This window comes from Stenella coeruleoalba, assembly GCF_951394435.1.
Source record: "Stenella coeruleoalba genome assembly, chromosome: 7".
NCBI lineage: Eukaryota > Metazoa > Chordata > Mammalia > Artiodactyla > Delphinidae > Stenella > Stenella coeruleoalba.
Genome location: NC_137153.1, coordinates 90,511,062 through 90,530,978, shown reverse-complemented (window position 1 = coordinate 90,530,978; position 19,917 = coordinate 90,511,062). Strand labels below are relative to the sequence as shown.

Genomic DNA, 19,917 nt, shown 5'->3' with positions numbered 1-19,917 from the left:
CCTGAAGCCTAATTTGCTCTAAGGCACAGAGGCATGGGAGTGTGTGCCATGTCTGAGACCATTGAAAAGACAATGGCAGCAGGGGCATAGGGATGTGTGTGTGTGTGTGTGTGTGTGTGTGTGTGTGTGTGTGTGTGCGTGTGTGTGTGTGTGTGTGTGTGTGTGTGTGTGTGTCTCTCTCTCTCTGCATGGGGTGGTGCTCAGGAGGACATATGGTCCGGGAAGTGTTTGGGGGCCAGGAGTTCAGGAGTTTAAGAAATTAGATTGAATGAGTTACTACCCAGTTCCTGAATTAGTCATTTTGCTTCCTTTCTTAATGGATTTCATTACAGACATTCCAGTTTCCCTAAGCATTGCCATTTTTTTCTTATTATGATTAGTTTGTTTGTTTGTTTATTTGTTTTACAATTCTTCTGTGTTTAGTTAGTGAAAGGTTGTAAGATGGATAGGAACAGCAAGGCTCAATGATTATTTAACAAGTAATAAACTGACTGCAGTCAAACACGCTTGTCATGGAAGCGTTATTCTGTTATCTGAAGCAAACATGGCAGAGCTCGTTTATTTAATTAGAAGCTGTTTTTACTGGAATCCTTCCAGGAGGACAGTGGGTGTATTCTATGGCTTTTTCAGGGCTCTTCAGATTTCAGAGGTCTCACAGATAGAAATTAAATAAAAGGGGACAGTTAAAATAAAACTCTGTGAACTGTTATTTCTCCAAGAGTGTCTGTTGACTGCTTCCTTCCTCTTCAGCTGTTCGGGGATGGAGACCTTTATCCTCAGACCTAGGCAGATAAAAATTACATAAAAATGTACTGAGCTCTTTTGGTGTTTTTCCCAGATTTAGAAGACACACATCTTGCCATTTCTTGATTAATTACTACATGGAAGTTGTTGAGAGGCAAGCTTGGCGCAACATAACGAAGGACTCGCGTATGATTGTGGAAACGCCGCCAGGCTGGCTGAGGAGGATTTGGGTTCTCGTCTTACGAGCAGCAATAATTCTTTGTGAGATCCTGGGCAAGTTGTTTCCCTTCTTGGGGCTTCAGTCTCCTCATCTGGGGAATGAGAAGTGGATCTTAATATTTCCTTTTAGCAGCCCCATTCTGAAATGTTGGGACATGCTCGCAAGAAGACTGTCCGAAGAGGAGCAGCCAGGCAAGATAGAGCAGCAAGGAAAGGCCTGCTGAACGAAGGAGCTCTGCACGGAGCCTTAAAAGCAGGACAAGGGAGGGACGGGGGAGAACTTTACACATTTATTCTAAACAAATAATCATAGATGCCTACAAAGTCTTATGTTGACAAAGGAGATAATGCTAGGAGGTTCTTTGGATATTACTATTTCAAGAGAATTAAGGAGTTCATGAGTGTGAAGATGTGAAGTGCTTGGCGTAATAGACCTTCTTGTTTCTAGGAACAGTGGAGTAGGTTATTTAGACCAGTCCTCCCACTGAAAGCAACTAAAAATGTACGTTTAAAAAAATCTTCTTAAAAGCATCAAAGAGATGACAAGAAAATAAAGGATTACTGGATTAAAAATAAACGGAAAATGAAAACTTAGTAAGATAAGCAAGCACTGTAACTGCTTTTGATCTGAACACACTACTCCCTCAAAATTAAACCTTTGTTCTGGCAGTCTCAAGAGGTGAGAGAGACAGAAAGCAAAGCACAGGCCACACACAGTGAGGCATCTCCTAGGAGACCCTTCCCACAATAAGCTGGGACCAGAAGGGATACAGTCCCAAGAATTACACCCTGGTTCTAAACCTTTGGGTCCTGTTCCAGTCCCTTGCTTCTCAAAGTGTGGTCCATGGATCCAGGACATCAGTGGCACCAGGGAGCTTATTAAGAATATGGATTCCTGAGTCTCACCCCAGACTAACTGCTTATTCAGTATATATACTTTAATAAGGTTCTTGTTAGAAGCAAACATGAATCCTCTCAGGAGAAATGTACTTGCATTCTAGGCCTCAAACTATTCCTGACAATAGCTTTTCTAATACAATTTTCAGTAGATTGTCCAAGATAAGAAGTCACAAAAGGAAATTCACCTCCACAAGAGAGAACGAGCAGAAACAACAGACAATAGAAACATAACTACAGAGACTTTACATGGTGGAATTATTGGATGTAGTCTATAAAACAATAATTTATATTCATAATAGCTATGTGTGAAAGGGATCATAAAAAATTTGAAAATCAAACTTGAAAGTGTCTGCAGTGAATATATGCAGTGAATATATGCAGAAAATATGAACTATCAAAAGTTCATAACAAATTTGAAAAAGGACCTTAGAAATTCTAGACATAAGTTTTTATCATGATTTCTGGAGCTCATCCATTTGTGGAGGACTGGCTTGGGGCAGTGAGCTACCTGTCACTGAAAATGTGTGAACAGGCTGGACAACTGGCTATCTCTCCACTGAAATGCGGACAGTAGTATTGACTAAGCATTAGCCAGGTCATCCTCAAGTCTCTTTCTGGTGCAGATACTATAAGATATTTTTCTAAGACGGGACATCCTCCAATTGGCCAGGGCCCTTGGAATTCCTTCTAACTTGACTTTTCCTTGTGTGGGATTGAGAATCCTCCCCAAGGTTGCTATATCACCCATTGCCTTGGGGTAAATAACACCACAACTGTGTAATACTTGCAGAGAGGTAAGGATCATCAGTAGAACCTCCAGATGAAACAGAGGGAGACTATCTAGGGGACACATCAGGGGCCGTGGACCCAGGAGGACTTTATGAACTGTGATCCAGACTGATTATTTGCACATATTTGCATGAAGCTTCACAAGCCCTCCCCACTTTCAAACATTCTCAGAACTTCATAATCTTCAAAAATAAAAGGAGGGACTTCCCTGGTGGCGCAGTGGTTAAGAATCCTCCGGCCAATGCAAGGGACACGGGTTTCGATCCCTGGTCTGGGAAGATCCCACGTGCCATGGAGCAACAAGGCCCTTGTACCACAGCTGCTGAGCCTGTGCTGTAGAGCCCATGAGCCACAACTACTGAGCCCATGAGCCACAACTACTGAGCCCACGTGCCACAACTACTGAAGCCTGCACACCTAGAGCCCATGCTTCACAACAAGAGAAGCCACCGCAATGAGAAGCCTGCGCACCACAACATAGAGTGGCCCCCACTCGCTGCAACTAAAGAAAGCCCGCGTACAGCAGTGAAGACCCAATGCAGCCAAAACTAAATAAATAAATTTTCAAAAAAGGAGAAAACAGTAGGGTCCTTCTCTTGACCCTCTTCCCTTCTTGGTTCTGTTTATCCTCTCTCCTTGTTCTACTCTATCAAACTCTCCAAAGGTAGGTCTGTGGCCATATTTTCTGTCCACTCTCACATTTTATGTCTCCTTCACCCTAATTTCTCTGCATGCCATGAGCTTATTCAAGTTTGTTTTTCCTTTGGTTCATCCTCCCCAACTTCTCTGATCATCTCCTTCTTGGGGCTCTCTCTTTGGAAATCACAGTTAGCATCTGAGGGGTACCTAAACCACTTTCTATATCATTTAATCCCCACACTAATCATGAAAGATAAGATAAGCATTTCTGTTATTCCTATTTTATAATATGTATTCATTATAGAAAAATTAGAGATTATCTGTAAACAAAAAGCAAATAGAAAGCTCCTCTAATTTTACTATCCAGAGATAACTTTACCACTGTTAATATTTGGTATATTTTATCCAGACTTTCTTTCCATGATTTTTTTGGAAAAAATGAGATTTTGTATGCTGAGCATATGTTTTTATAAGCTATTTTTATTTACTAACAAGAGATAGTAACCTCTTTCCATATTTGTAAATACACACCTACAACATAATTGTTTAATGTTTGCATAGTGTGGATGTATGATAACTTATTTAGCAAACCTGCAATCGTTGGGCATTTGAATTAATTCCAATCTTCACTATTAAAATAGCACCTTATAGTAATATCTTTGTACGTATCCTTAATTATTTCTCCAAGATAGAATCCTTGATGTGGAAATGGATTCATGCTTCTGATTTTGACAAATTTCCCCTGCAGAAAGTTTATACTAATTTAGACTCTCAACAGCAATGTGTGAAGGTGAGCATTTTCCTGCACCCTAACTAACATTTAGGTATTATTGTTTTATTGTCTTGATTAATTTCACAAGCAGCCTTTTATTGCTGTTTTAATTTGATTATAAATAAGATGGAATACAGCCGTCCTTTGGTATCCATGGGCGATTGGTTCCACGACCCCCACGGATACCAAAATCTGCAGATACTCAAGTGCCTCATATAAGATGGCATAGTACAGTATTTTCCCTTATGCTTCTTTACCATTTAGTTTTTTTCCTTTGTGAATTAAACTGTTAGTATTGTGTATATATTTACACACTGGCACATAGAAATGAATGTTAGCATCATCATTATTGTAGGTAGCAGCCAAAGTATATTGCAAATAGTTTCCCCCAATTTGTCATTTTCTTTTGTTCTAATTCAATTTCATTTTACAATTTAGGCCATACAGGGGTTTAATTTTTTTTTAAATTTGTACTTGATTGTTTTTTTATTCCTTGTTTGTTTTGTTTTGTTTTTAATTTTTTATTATTTATTTTACTTATTTATTTTTGGCTGTGTTGGATCTTCGCTGCTGCGTGCAGGCTTTCTCTAGCTGCAGAGAGCGGGGGCTACTCTTCATTGTGGTGTGCAGGTTTCTCATTGCAGTGGCTTCTCTTGTTGCAGAGCACGGGCTCTAGGTGCCAGACTTCAGGAGTTGTGGTTCACGGGCTCTGGAGCGCAGGCTCAGTAGTTGTGGCGCACAGGCTTAGTTGCTCCGCGGCATGTGGGATCCTTCCGGACCAGGGCTCGAACCCATGTCCCCTGCATTGGCAAGCAGACTCTTAACCACTGCGCCACCAGGGAAGCCCCCAGGTTTAAATTTTTGATGTGAACAAACTTATGAACCTCTATCTTTATGGTTTCTGCCTATGGTTGCCTGCTTAGAAAGAACTCTCCCACCCTAAGATTATATAAATGTTCACCTTAGAGTATTTTTATGGCTTCATATGTTACATTTAGATCATTAACACATCTGGAATTTATTTTCATTTAAGGATGGGATAGAGATCAGTGGCTTTTCACAAAAGGCCAAACAGTTTTCCTACTCAACATTTTAAGTGTTTTTCAAATGGAACAGAGCAGAGACATTTTTGAATCAAGACCTGTGAATGGCTATATCTCTGAGTGGAAAGGAATTAATTACTGCATGTCAGAAATCAGCATGGGGCCAGAGCTATTAAACATACTAATGGCTTGGATGGAAGGAGAGCTGCAAAGCAGGCTGTGAGCCTCTCCCTGTCCAATGGTGATTTAAGTGGGTTACTTACAGCCCAAGATGACAGAGTGAAGAAAGCCAGACGGCCTTTGGTGTCGGGGAAGGGAGCAGCCATGGTGTCAACAGACAGAACTGGGTCTGGTTGTAATCTGCCTGCAAAGCTCACCCGACTCCTTGGCCCTCCTTTTGAAGACTGGAAATGGAGCAGAAGGCCTGAGAAAGGCCTTCCAAAGCAGCATCCCTTCGTGGCCAGGCCTGGAAAGACCGCACGTAAAGGTTTTTCCAGCTAGAACCTCAGCAGCCGCCTGTGCTCACGATTCCTCTCCAGCACGGCCATGCTCTCTGGTTTCGCTCCACGAACTTCTGGCTTTTAGTTCTGCTCTCCCACATCCCCCCACTGCATTGTTTTATTCAAAGCACATATTTCATAATAAAGTCATTTTTCTCTAGACTGTTTTTTATGCTGTACGGCAGTCCCATCATTGCATGAGTTTTTCACCTTTAAACTTTTTTCATAATGCTATATCTTCTGAAAGTGGACCTTGGTTATTCTATGGGCAAGTAACATAATGATACTAGTTGACAATTACACCTTGCTCCCACATGTTTTAAGGCACACCTCAGAGTAATCCTGACAGATAGGTGGGCACGATGGGGTGTTCAAAGCCTAAATTTGAGAAGGGATTTTTCTGAGGGACACAGTGGATCAGGAGCAGATCTGGAACTCCACACTAGGACTATGGGCCCAGCTTCAGAACTCCACCTACTCAGCTTGATGGCTCTTGGGAGTCCTGTGATCCAACAGAACTCTGAGAAGCCCTGTTGCAGCCCTGTGCTAGGGTACCCAGATAATAGATTCACACCCAGTCTCTCAGCAGTTTCACTCCAGGAGTGATTTTTGTGTATTTCCTGTATACAAAATGAGAGATGGACAAAGAAAGAGTGTTAACCGCAGTCAGGCTGTCAGGGAAGGCTTCACAGAATACTGTGTTTGGGCAGTTGGGTGGTGGCATGTTGGATTAAATGAGCTTCGGGGTCTTTAAAGGAGATCTGTTGTCCTGGCACCCATTCCACACCCCCGCAAAGCTTTCCCCTCTTCTACTCTCAGTTCGTGCAATTTTATCCTCTGACCACAGGTCTAGGTTCAGGTCAGGACCCACACTATTCCAGTGACACTCAGCCCTGGAGTTTTTGTTATTATGCTATTGGAGGAAAAGATGCTGGTCTTTCCTTAGGGGTAGCTGAGAGGCTGATGACCCTCTTACCTCTGTGAGGGGAGAACATGCCTGAGGGGAGCCCACAAAGGAGAACAGAGCTGAGAGAGGGAGAGGGTAAGACAGAGTCTTCAGGACAGTGTCTGGGCTCTGAATCCAGTCACCCCTGGAAGCAAATACCTTGAATTTTACCGTCATGTGAGACTAGCGATTCCTTTTCTTATGTGTGTATACCAGTTTGAGTTGGGCTTCTGTCACTTGCAACCCAAAGATCTTTGACTAATACAGAGTCCTGTCCAAATCCAAGGCTGTGAGTCTTTGGCAGACTTAACGTGGGGTGGGGGGCAGAAATGGTGTCCGCGCTGCCTCAGCATCTAGCTCCTCTGCCTTGCAGGTCCTGCTGCTCAGCATTCATGAAATGACTGGGTCCAGGGTTGTCCTGCTTTCAAAGCTGTTGATTTTTGCTCCTTGGTGGTGTGAGGTTCCAGACCAGGGCAGGACGTTCAGGTCAACTACTGAAGGATTTACTTTCGAGTGAGCAATCCAGCTGTAGGAATCCTATATGGAGGTCACAGATGATGGCTAGGGAAACTCTCTTGTAGATCTTTCTAGAATAGTACCCCCTCCTTCTTCTGGAAAATAACCCCTTCCCCCACCCTGGCCATGTGGTTTGAACGGGGGCTGCCAGGATCTTAGTGACACAGCCATGTGACCAAAGCGATTGGCCTGGAGTGGGCACCTGCCCGAGGATGGGGGAGAAAGAAGTCGCAGATCTTCTCCAACAGTGGAGATGTCTAGAGTCGGCAGTGACCAGCTCCCTTGTACTGGGGAAGAAACAGCCTGAGAAGGGAGAGAATGAAGTGGGAACACAGAACTTGGCATGAGGGAAAGGGGGCGTGGAGATGGGTGAGGTGAGATTAGGCAGTTTTCTACTCCCACATACCATTTGTCTTTGAGATCCCACTTTATTCCCTATGTGCCTCTTGATTAAATGAGCCTTCTAGTAAATCCCCCTGCAAATAACCAAACCTAGTTAGCTGAATTAGGTGTCTGTCATTTGCAACCCATAGGGCCTTATACAACTGCTGAATTCCCCAAGGCCGTCCAGGCTACACTTACCTAACTAGCCACCCATTAGATCAGTGGTTCACAGCCCAGGCTCACATTAGAATTACTTCAGGGGCTTTTAAAACACAATGGGACCCCTGCCCAACTCCAGAAACTCTTACTTAACTGAATCTAGAGAACGGCCCAAGCAACAGGTACGTTTTTAATCTCCCCAGGTGATTTTAACATGTATCTTGGCTTGCAAACCACTGTAGAGATGACCAATTCACTCTACTTGCCTACGGAGTGGGACATGTTGCAATAACGTTGTGGTCCTTATTTGGTGGTCTTGGCATCTGAAGGGCTTGGTCCCAGCCCCATCTTAGTCACTAATTCTGTGAGTGTAGGCAAATCTGTTGACCGAGCTTCAGGGTCCCCACTTGTTAGATGGAACTAATAACTACTGCTCTGACCTCCTCACAGAGGTCTCATAGGGACCAGATGTGAAGGAACCTAGAATTCTTGGAATCCAAAACCTCCTGGAACGGAGACTGTACGTCCACACACTCCTCACACAGTGAAGGGGATGCTGTGGCGTCTTCTTATCTTTACTGGAGTCAGGACTGAAGCCTCAGGAGGGACAGAGGGCAACTCCACCGCAGCAGAGGAACACAACATAAATGGGTCTCTAACCTGCAGTTTACACAGTGTCTGTGTCCTCATTTCCTGCTTCACCCCCTGCCTACCCCACCCCCACTCTGCCTCACCGCCCGCCCCCCGCCCATCAAAGTTCCTGTAGGAACACCTCAAAGATTCCTTGTCAACAGCCAGCCACCCATCAAGGCTACTTAATGATCAAATCAGCCTTTCTAGGCCTTTTCCTAAAGGATTTTTATCTCTGTCCTTGTTCTCCCCTGGATTTTTTTTCCACCACTCTTTGGCTTAATAAATGCCTTTCCAGAAGGCTTCAACCCGGCTGGAAGTACACTTGAACAGCAATTCTAAGTCCTTATTAGCTCTATAGTGATCAGGTGAAGGAATAATTGATCTCAATCAGGAACACCTGGTTTCATAATTGCACAAATGATTATAATCCAATAATAAAAGTCAATTTAACTAACTTAATTCAGATTGCTTTAACCTCTCGCAGACAGTTAAGAAGTAAAGAAGCAAACAGAGGAAAAAAGGAAAAAGAAAAGAAAAAAGAAAAACAAAGCTCTGTCTAAACTGCCTGACCCAGTAGGGCCCAAATGTAACGGATTCATTTTCCCCTACCACAGTATACATTATCGCTTCTGGGCCTTTGTTCACTATATTCTTTCTTTGTAGATTATCCTTTCCCCATTTCCATGCTTCCAAACTCTATGCATTTTTTCCAGATCAAACTCAAATAACACCTCCTTCACCTCTATAAGGTTTTATAAAGTTTTGGGGTCTCAGAGTTGGGAAGATACCCAGTTCCCCTGTGGGCCTTGAGCAAGATAGTGACCAAGGGAAGGAAAGTAATATTTATTGAGCAGCTTTTGCAAGTCACTCTGGTATTTCACGTAGTACCCATAGAGCTTAACAATTTGCTCAAATTCAAATAGCTGGAGAGCAAGCAGAGACAGAATCTGAACTCAGATCTCCCTGATTTCAGATCCAGGTCAGGGCTAATGGCCACCAAGACTTGGTCATTCATGTCACCAGAACTTCACTTACATCCCCAAGCTGCTGAGGCCTGAGAATATTTGAGCTCTAAGACATCCTCAGAACATGAAAAAAACCCTCACACTTCAAAGAATGCTGCACCTCGGGCGATCACTGGCAGTACGAAATAAGTTGAAAGTGTCCAATTTTAAAAGGAAGGAATAGGTCATCTTTACAATGTAAAAAAAAAAAAAAAAGTCAATGGATGGATTCATTATCAGGTTAGTTGACCATGGAGCCATGTTAGCCCTCAGCCATGCACAGTGCCCCCTTGGTCAAAGCTCGGTCAAACCTCTCAAACAGGCAGAAAGAGGGACCCAGGAAACAGGCGCTCCCATCTGGTCTCTGCATTGCCAAGAAGAGGTCCAGCTGCTCATGGCAACCTCCCCTCGGGGATGGAAGAGCTGAGGCTGGGCCAGGGCAGCCTCCCCATGACAGCGGAGAGCAAACAAAAGCAGCCAGGATGCTGAAGGGGCGCAGGGCTCAGCTCCCGATGCCGCTGGCTGACCCTCCTCCTGCACTGGGACTCAGGGCAGAGACCTAGCACGTAGGCTGGGAGAGAATCTCTATGCTCCTAGGAGCCTTGGCTTGGGGCGGGGTGGGGGGGTCGGTCGTCAAAACCTCCAGCTATGAAGACCCTAAGGGATTATCTAGTCCAACCCCCTCATTTTCCAGATCGAGTTGCTGGGGCCCAGAGAGGGGAAGGAATTTGTTCAGTGTCACTGGGAATGTCAGTGACGCAGGCTTCCTGTGCGGGATTCAGCGTAGGACACTGAACCCTGACAAGCGACCCTGGGTTTCCATTGGGTTCATCAGAAAAATCAAAATAATCACATTGCTCAGTATTTTCCAGCCACTGGAAAAGTCTAACTTTGTTAAATAGACGAAGCATAAACATTTGCTAATCAAACTATTTACCCAAGTGATACTCAATTAAAGCAATATTAAGGGAAATAAAATGTGTACATGCTACTGACTATTCAGGATTTATATCACATTCTCTTTTTTTTTTAACATTTTTATTGAAGTATAATTGCTTTACAATGGTGTGTTAGTTTCTGCTTTATAACAAAGTGAATCAGCTATACCTATACATATATCCCCACATCTCCTCCCTCTTGAATCTCCCTCTCACCCTCCCTATCCCACCTCTCTAGATGGTCACAAACAACCAAACTGATCTCCCTGTGCTATGCGGCTGCTTCCCACTAGCTACCTATTTTACATTTGGTAGTATTTATAAGTCCATGCCACTCTCTCACTTGGTCCCAGCTTCCCTTCCCCCTCCCCGTGTCCTCAAGTCCATTCTGTTCCTCTGCATCTTTATTCCTGTCCTAACCCTAGGTTCTTCAGAACCCTTTTTTTTTTAGGCTCCATATATATGTGTTAGCATATGGTATTTGTTTTTCTCTTTCTGACTTACTTCACTCTGTGTGACAGACTCCAAGTCCATCCACCTCACTACAAATAACTCAATTTCGTTTCTTTTTATGGCTGAGTAATATTCCATTGTATATATGTACCACATCTTTATCCATTCGTCTGTCAGTGGGCATTTAGGTTGCTACCATGTCCTGGCTATTGTAAATAGAGCTGCAGTGAACATTGTGTTACATGACTCTTTTTGAATTATGGTTTTCTCTGGGTATATGCCCAGTAGTGGGATTGCTGGGTCATATGGTAGTTCTATTTGTAGTTTTTTAAGGAACCTCCATACTGTTCTCCACAGTGGCTGTAAAAATTCACATTCCCACCAGCAGTGCAAGAGTGTTCCCTTTTCTCCACACCCTCTCCAGCATTTACTGTTTCTAGATTTTTTGATGATGGCCATTCTGACTGGTGTGAGGTGATACCTCATTGTAGTTTTGATTTGCATTTCTCTAATGATCAGTGATGCTGAGCATTCTTTCTGTGTTTGTTGGCAATCTGTATATCTTCTTTGGAGAAATGTCTGTTTAGGTCTTCTGCACATTTTTGGATTGGGTTGTTTGTTTCTTTGATATTGAGTGCATGAGCTGCTTGTAAATTTTGGAGGTTAATCCTTTGTCAGTTGCGTCATTTGCAAATATTTTCTCCCATTCTGAGGCTTGTCTTTTGGTTTTGTTTATGGTTTCCTTTGCTGTGCAAAAGCTTTTAAGTTTCATTAGGTCCCTGTTGTTTATTTTTGTTTTTATTTCCATTTCTCTAGGAGGTGGGTCATAAAGGATCTTGCTGTGATTTATGTCATAGAGTGTTCTGCCTATGCTTTCCTCTAAGGGTTTGCTAGTGTCTGGCCTTACATTTAGGTCTTTAATCCATTTTGAGTTTATTTTTGTGTATGGTGTTAGGGAGTGTTCTAATTTCATTCTTTTCCATGTAGCTGTCCAGTTTTTCCAGCACCACTTATTGAAGAGGCTATCTTTTCTCCATTGTATATTCTTGCCTCCTTTATCAAAGATAAGGTGACCATATGTGCATGGGTTTATCTCTGGGCTTCCTATCCTGTTCCATTGATCTGTATTTCTGTTTTTGTGCCAGTATCATACTGTCTTGATTACTGTAGCTTTGTAGTACAGTCTGAAGTCTGGGAGCCTGATTCCTCCAGCTCTGGTTTTCTTTCTCAAGATTGCTTTGGCTATTCGGGGTCTTTTGTGTTTCCACACAAATTGTATCACATTCTCTTAAATGAGCATGAAATCAATGGCAGTTCTCACTGGCTGGGATTTGAATAGCAGGAAATTAGCAGGAGCCTTTAGAAGGATTCGACAGGCAGCAGGAAAGGCTCAGAATCAGGAGCCAGGAGATCCACCTCAGCTCTGCCTCTCAGGGGCCCATTGACTTTGGGCAAGTCCTCTAACCTCTCTCAACCTCAGTTTCTTCATCCCCGAATGGGGAGTGCTACTCCCTGTCCAGCCCAACTGCCGCTCCTCACAACTGGAGTTGTTGCAAGGGTAATGTGAGGTGGCCCTTTAGGCATCTGATGCAAATCATAGTATTTTCTAGCCACCTTCAGTCTGAGCTGGTGATCAGCTACCGAAAGGAGAGTAGCTGAGCAGAGCAGGTCAGAAGCGGGGTAGGTAAGGGGACTGAAGACCAAGTTCTTGTTGGGACAGTTGCACTCCATCTGCAACTGGGCAGATGGAACTGAGGGCTCTGACTCTTCCTAACTCTGTGGCCTTGGGCAACTCATGTGAGTTCTCTGAGCATGTAAAATAAGCCTGTATTAACTCATGTAAGCCTCACAACAACCCTGAGTCAGATGTTATTACTATCCTCATTTTACTGATGAGGACATGCAGGCAAAGAGGGGTTAAATAACTTGCTCAAGGTCACACAGCTGCTAAGTGATAGGATCAGGCTTTGAATTTGGGCATTCTGGCTCCAGAATCTCTATACTTAACCTCTACATCGAGTGTATTAGTTTCCTATGGCTGTTGTAACAAATTACCACAAACTTAGTGGCTTAAAACAATACAGATTTATTACAATTCTAGAGGTCAGAAGTTCTAGATTCAACTTGTTGACGGGCTGCTTTCCTTCTGGAGGCTTTAAGGGAAAAGCTTTTTCCTTGCCTTTTCCAGCTTCTAAAGGCCACCTGCAATTCCTTGGTTCATGGTTCCTTCCTCACATCACTCCAACATCTGCTTCCATTGTTACATTTCCTTCTCTCTACTCTGACTTCCTCTTATAAGGACCCAGATGATAGTCCAGGATAATCTCCTCACCTCAACGTCCTTAATCATATCTACAGAGTCTCTCTTTCCATGTAAGGTAACATATTCACAGGTTACAGGGATTGGGATATGGACATCTTCGGGGGGCCACTATCCCATCTACCACACAGGGCCTCTTGCACAAATAAGAAAATGTTTGTAAAGTGCTTAGCCCAGAGCTGGGACATAGTAGGTCTGGATGCTGGTGATATTGAAGATGTGATTAACTGGCAAAGACTGGCTGCCCAGTGTCACAGCTGTCAGGAACCACTCTCCACTGACGTGCAAGGAGCTTCACATGCACTGGGTCAGACAATCCCTCTCACTTCGTTTAGGTTGCCCCTGAGACCCTGAGAAAAGGATTCCAGTGCAAGTCATTTATTTGGGAGGTAATCCCAAGAAACAGCGAAAGTAAGACAGGCAAGGAAAGGAAAGCAATAAAGGGTGTTATCAAGTTACTTACCACTGTGGACACCTGGAGCTCGGTCTTGCTGGGACTGTGGGTGACAATGCAGAGCCTCGCCTCACAGTTCTCCTGCCCAGCAGGTGACAGAGCTGGGGTGTGGATACACCAGCTCCCTACAGTCTTCGCTGAGGGTTAGTCTGGGGGCTGGAGACAGTGGAATTCATTCATTCATCTTCACACATGCATAGGGAGCAGGCTCTAGTGCCCAGAGAAAGCCCACATGCAATGACCTGCAGGTGCTGGCAGGTAGGACTTAGGCTGTGGACGTGAAGGGCTGAGCCAGGGTGTCAGCAGTATCTGCTCCCCAGCCTTGAGCCCACAGTCTACTTGCTGTGGATCCTGGAATAGCTGCAGTCGAGGAATCTCCCCAAACCCAGATAATGCAGAAAGGTTAGGAAATCAAGGAGCCAGCATCTGACCAAAGTGAAGGTAAGAGGACTGCCTGGCGCTGACAGCTAGAAACTGAGGCTGGTGGAAGACATGATCTGAAAGTTACTCTCCAGGGCTCTCGGCCCTTAGGACAGACAGGCCACGTGCAGGGCAGCCTTGGGGGGATGGTGGCCATACTGCTGATCCCCAGCACCACTCATATTGCCACTTTCCTGGGAAGCTTTTATCTGCCTCTTACTTCGACTACCATGTGGGGTTATTGTCAGCCTTTTGAGTAGTTGCTGTTGTTTTATTAAGGAATTCTTTCCCCTCCTAATAGTTGCTTGGAAAGCTTCCTGGCTGTCTTTGGTGTATTTTGTATCGCATCTAGGCCCTTTCTCCCAGCAAGATGGAGCAAGTCTCCTATAACTTGCCAGCTGCGTATCCTCTCCTCCCTTTCCTTCCTTAACCCAGTGCAATCTGGCTTTTACCCACCTCTCCATGGAAACAATGCTCCCGAAGGTCACCAAGGGATTCTGAATTTCCAAAATTAATGACATGTCTCACTTACCCAAGCTGAAGTCAGCTTTTGATGTTGTCACATGCCTTCTCTCTCCCTTCCTCCCTCCCCCTCTCCCTCCCTCTCTTCACTGGTTTGCCCGCTGCCTGGCTGCTTCTCAGTCTCCTTTTCTGAGTCCTCTTCCTCTGGCTGCTCCTTGTGTTGGTTCCCCTGGAGGTTCATCACTGGCTCTCCTCTCTTCTCGCAGTCCTCACTCTCCTTCATTGATCTCACCAGATCCACGGATTCAACGACCACCTGTTCACCTGCAATGCCCACATCTCTAGCTGTCCCCCAAGGCCACTCTCCTGACCCCTAGATCCAGATGGTCCTCCCCTCCCCCATGGGTCAGTTTCACATAAACATCACACTCAACAGGCCCCAGCCTGATCTCATCTTCCCCAAAACCTGGGTCCTCCTCCAGTGTGTCCCATCTAGGTGAATGATACCGCCCAGCCCACATCATTGCACAAGACACCTGCCACATCTAGTTACTCACCAGGTCCTATCTCTGTTATTTTCTCATAACCAGCTCCTACATTCTTGCCCAGCTGTCTTATTCGTGGTTCAGGTCATTATCACTGGGCCATGGCAGGAGCTTCCCACTGTGTTTTCCTGTAGCTGAAATCAACCAGGACAATCCAATCCCACAATCCTGCCATTTTATGGAGCAGGAAATTGGGCTGCAGAGAGTGAGTTACAGGCCTAGCACCGAGGCCTCCTGGCCCGAGGCATAATGGAAGTCAAAGCCAGAGAGGCCTGTACTCAAAGCCTCACTTCTCTCCTTGCTAACAGGTATTAGTTCCCACTTGCTGCTGTAACAAATTACCACCAACTGAATGACTTAAAACAGCACAGATTTATTATTTTACAGTTCTGGGGGTCAGAAGTCCAAGATGGGATTTATGGGACTAAAATCAAGCTATCAGCAGGACTGTGTCCCTCTGGAGACTCTAGGGGAGAAGCTGTTCCTTACCTTTGCCAGTTTCTCCAGGCTGCCTGCATTCCTTGTCTCATGGCCTCCTTCCAGCAATGGTATCACTCTGACATCTGCTTCCATGGTCACATCTCCTTCTCTGACTCAGACCCTTCCGTCTCCCTCTTAAAGGACTCTTGTGATTACATTGGGCCCTTCCAGATAATCCAGGATGACTTCCCCATCTCAAGGTCCTTATCTTAAGGTCCATCTGCAAAGTGCCTTTTGCCACATAAAGTAACTTATTCACAGGTTTTGGGGATTAGGATGTGGATAATTTGGGGCTTCAGCCTACCATACTAACTATGACACCCACCCCCCAAATTAACTTAATCTCTCTGAGATTTTGGTTCTTCATCTGTAGAAGGGAAGTGGTATTTCCCACCCCACAGGGATATAGTAGGCAGCAAACGAGAGTATGTATCCAAAGCACACACACACACAAATGTTTGTTCAACAAACATCTGCCATGAGAAACCTTGGTGTTACGGCAGGTTGGGCTGGACCAAGGCATCGAGGAGATGTTCCTGGAAGCCCTCCACCACTTCCTCAGCACTGCTGGAGGCGGACTCTTCTCCCTCCTGGTCCTCATCAGTGCTGGCTGGGCCTGGGGCAGGACCCGCCATCCTCCCTCTGAACTCCAAGTTTCAGGCATCTTCTCTGAAACTTGAACTGTTCATTTGTCATAGGCAAGCAATGCCATGCTGGCCAGAATCCACTGGGACCACTCTGTACCCCAGCCCTGGGCTCAAGACAACTTACCTGCTGACTTGGGGCAGAGGTAGAGGAAGAATAGGAACGATATTTTAAAAATGTATTTCAATTCTTATTTTGAAAATACTAAGAGAATCTACTACTTCAAAAAGAGCTGTCGTGTTGCTGTTATTTTATAATATGGTAATCCCTCGGGAGCAGGGTCACATCTGTGATATAGTGGGAAAAACAAAATTCAATGCTAATTCCGTCTTTTACAGGCTAAAGTGGACACAGCCCATGTAGTTATATACCTCCAACGAAGTTGACCCCTTCCAGTTCCCAGGCCAGGCCCAAGTAGTCTGAGCATAACCACTTTTCTCATCCAAATAAGTGGTTCAGAAATGAGATGGAAGGCATCATTGGGGGCAGGAGTAGGGAGCTTGCGCCTAATGAAGTTTTCCAACTATCCAGGAAGGCCAAAGAAGCTATGTTCTCTCTCTTCTCCTGCTACTATCATGTCTGGATGACAAGTCTGGTACTCCTGTGGCTGTCTTGTTACCAGTTGTCTTGTTGCCAGCCTGAGGGCAAAGCCAACCCAAGTATAGCAGAGATGTAGACAGAGTGCAGGTCCTTAATGATATACTTGAGCTGCTGTTACAACCAAACTTGAAGCCTGCTTTACCCTAGACTTATAATCATATTAGAGAATAAATCCTTTTTCTTGTTTAAGCCAGTTTTCCAATATTTGCCACCCAGAACACCTGAAGTGATATATTAGCTGTGTGACCTTGAGTAAGCCACCTAACCTCTCTGAGCTTTATAATAATCCACCCCTGCATAGTCTCGATGAGGATCAAGTGAGAACATACATATGAAAGCACTTTTCAAACTAACTATAGAGTGCTGAACAACTTAGGCTATTATTATTATTATTTTAAGCTTTGGTAAATGTGCATTGGCCAAATTGGGCCTATTTAACAAAACTCTTTGCATAATTGATTTATTCAAATCTTAGCTCTACTTTGACCAAGTAGATCCAGGTTCATTTTTTTAGAGCCATGGTAGCATCGGAAACATGTACAGGTACTCTTCCCTCCCTCTGTCTTGTTGAAGTTCAAATGGATCCCCTACAAGGAAATAGAAATGGCCCAAAGTTTGTGTAGGGAGAAAAGCGCCAAGGAAAGGAGAAACAAAGTTTTCCCCTCTCCCCTTGAAAATCAGAGCCCAGGAACACCTGAGAAGAAGTCTAGGTAGTCCAAAGCACACAGACGCCCAGGTACCTGAGGCTTACTCTGCTGTCTCCTGTCATCTGTGCTTCCCAGTCGATACATTTGTCTGGGGAAACTGTAGTTCTGAGGGTTTTCAAATAGTGCCTGGGCGATCTGTTCCCTCTGAATATCTCCTCTCCTTCCACATAGGGAACTCTAATTGATGAACCTTTGCCTTTATCGTTTTCACTTTTTCTATGAACAAATAGGGATGGAAACAGGCTGTAGCTTCTCTGTTCATCTGTAGTCTGAACCCCTCAACATTATGCACAGAAAAACAGAAAAGTCTCAGAGCCCCAAGAGGCAAGGGCACAGTGATGCTGGAGGGAACACGTCCCTGCTTGGGCATGGCTTCCAGCTGGTCCTTGAAAGATCGAGAAAGTGGGATACAGGGAGACCAAGCAGAGGACAAGCTTACAGGTAAAGGAAGCCATATGCAGGTGAGGAGGTGGGACCACCGAGTGGATTAGGGCATTGGCTAACCAGAACTGGCCTGCGGACCACACTGACCTGTGACTGTTTTCCTTCCACCAACAGCGAAGGTGAGAAAAATAAGGGCAAAGAGCAAGTTTTGAGTAAAGCTAATTTATTCAACTTGAAGTTTTGCTTTTATTCTGATATGATGTCCTTCTTATGTTTTGGGTGCCAAAGTGCCATTCTTTTTATAAAATGATTGTCATAGTCATCGGTAGCTGGAGGAGTCACGGGTGCTGGTCATAATTATTCTGACTCTCACCTCACAGGCACAGGGGAGGATTAATCTTCCCAGTCCCCATTTCAGTTAGGTCTGGACAAGTGACTTGTTTTCACCAATGAAAAGTAAGCAGAAAGAGTGTGTCACCTTCAGGCAGAATTTGCGAGAGTCAGACAATTCCACTTCCCTGCCTCAGAGACTATGGAAACATGCATCAAGACGCAGCCTCTGTCCACCTGGCTCCCCCAGCGACCGCAGTCCTGCCAACCTCACTGGGCACGTTGTATGAGTGAACAATAAACTGTGGCTCTGAGACTTGGGGTGCTGTTCCCGCAGCCCAGTCTGACTAATAGAGTAGCTGTTTATTTTTTTCCTATCGTTACTTAGCAAAACGAAATGTTGCCAATCTTATGTTGGTATTCCTTTATTTTTGCGTTTTGGCATTTAACGGCCCCAGGAAATGGAAGCCCTTGGACATTCTAACATTCTGATAACTGGAGCGTGGGAGGTATCCAGTTTGACGAGAACAACAGTTCTCAGTTTAAGGGCCACAATATGGGGCCCCTCAGTGCCAATTCAACCAGAGTCACCCTGTTTTATCCACGTAATGAATAAATGAATGAGTATACCACACTCCTGCATGGGATTTCAGCATGAGGAAAGAGTTTTATAGCTGAAAAAGAAAAAGTTAAAAGGTATGTGGCTGAGAATATGCTAGGCTCTGGGGCACAATACTGAACAAGACAGACACATAGTCTATGGTTTTCAGTTTTGTGGAATGCAAGAGGGGCCAGAAGGGCAGACAAAAGACAAGTAAACAAACATAAAATAATTAAAACAGGGAAAAGCACCGTGTAAGATGTGGGAGCTGAGGTAGAGAATAATGGAAGGGGGACCACTTTAGGTAGGGTGGTCGGCAAGATCTCTTCTCGGGAGGTCATGTTTAAGTTGCAACCTGAAGGAGATGCATCCAACTGGAAAGGGTGGGGAAGGGGCATCCAGGAAGCCATGCTGGGAGGGCCAGCAGGCTAGAAGGTGTGCCACCTGCTCAAGAGCAGGAGACCTGCATAGCTGGACAGCAGGGCTGAGGAGAGAGGCAGGAAGTAAGTTGGAAGGGTCAACAGGACCTGACCACACAGGGCCCTGCAGGCCATAGGAAGTGGGTGAAGGAGGGCAGTCGGGGTGAAGCTGCCTATCCCACGTCACCGTTTAATAAACACTCAGAGGAGAAATCCTGATGCTCACTCGCTCACTTCCCCAATCTGCCTTCTCTCCCCATCTCATAAATGCCAATTCCACTCTTTAAGATGCTCAGGCCAAAACCATGGAGTCTCTATTACTCTACAGCTAACCCATCAGGGAATCCTAGTGCCTCTACCTTCAAAATGTACCCTGAATCAGACCACCTCTCATCACTGCACGGCGATTGACCTGGTCCAAGACACTAGCCTCTCTTACCTGGACTGGTGTGGAAGCTTCTTAACTGGCCTCTCTGCTTCTACCCTTGACCCAACATTCTTCTCTCTACACAGCAAAGAGATCCTTCAAAACACAATCAGACCATTTTCTGCCCCAAACCTGCAAAGGCTTCACACCTCACTTAGGATAAAACCAAGGTCCAGTGCATCGTGATTTGGCCGCTCACCAGCTCCCCAATTCCATCTGTATTTCTCTTCTCCTCACTCACTCAGCATCAACCCCACAGCCTTCTTGATTTTTTGTGACATGACCTTTGCACTTGCTATTTCCTCTCTAGATCCCTTCCTCAGTTATCTGTCTCTTGTGGCTTGCTCCCTCCGCTATTCAGATCTGTCCTCAGTGGTCACGTTATTAAGAGTACGCATCCAGAGACCCTCCGTTCTATCATTTCTGTCTTCACATCTGTTCATTTTCCTTCATGAAATGAATCGTCACCTGACATATTATATAC

At 44.8% G+C, this 19,917-nt stretch overlaps 1 long non-coding RNA gene across 2 annotated transcripts in view; it reads left to right on the top strand.

Annotated features, from left to right (window-relative positions):
• LOC307188747 overlaps positions 1 to 19,917 on the top strand; it is a 292,437-nt gene that overhangs the window by 139,050 nt on the left and 133,470 nt on the right. Inside the window, exon 6 of one of the 2 annotated variants that reach the window (XR_013829051.1) lies at positions 839 to 6,440. The exons of the other annotated variant lie outside the window; for it this stretch is intronic. This is a non-coding gene — a long non-coding RNA (uncharacterized lncRNA). Of the gene's footprint in view, positions 1 to 838; positions 6,441 to 19,917 lie in introns of those variants that run through there. 2 annotated transcript variants of the gene reach the window in all.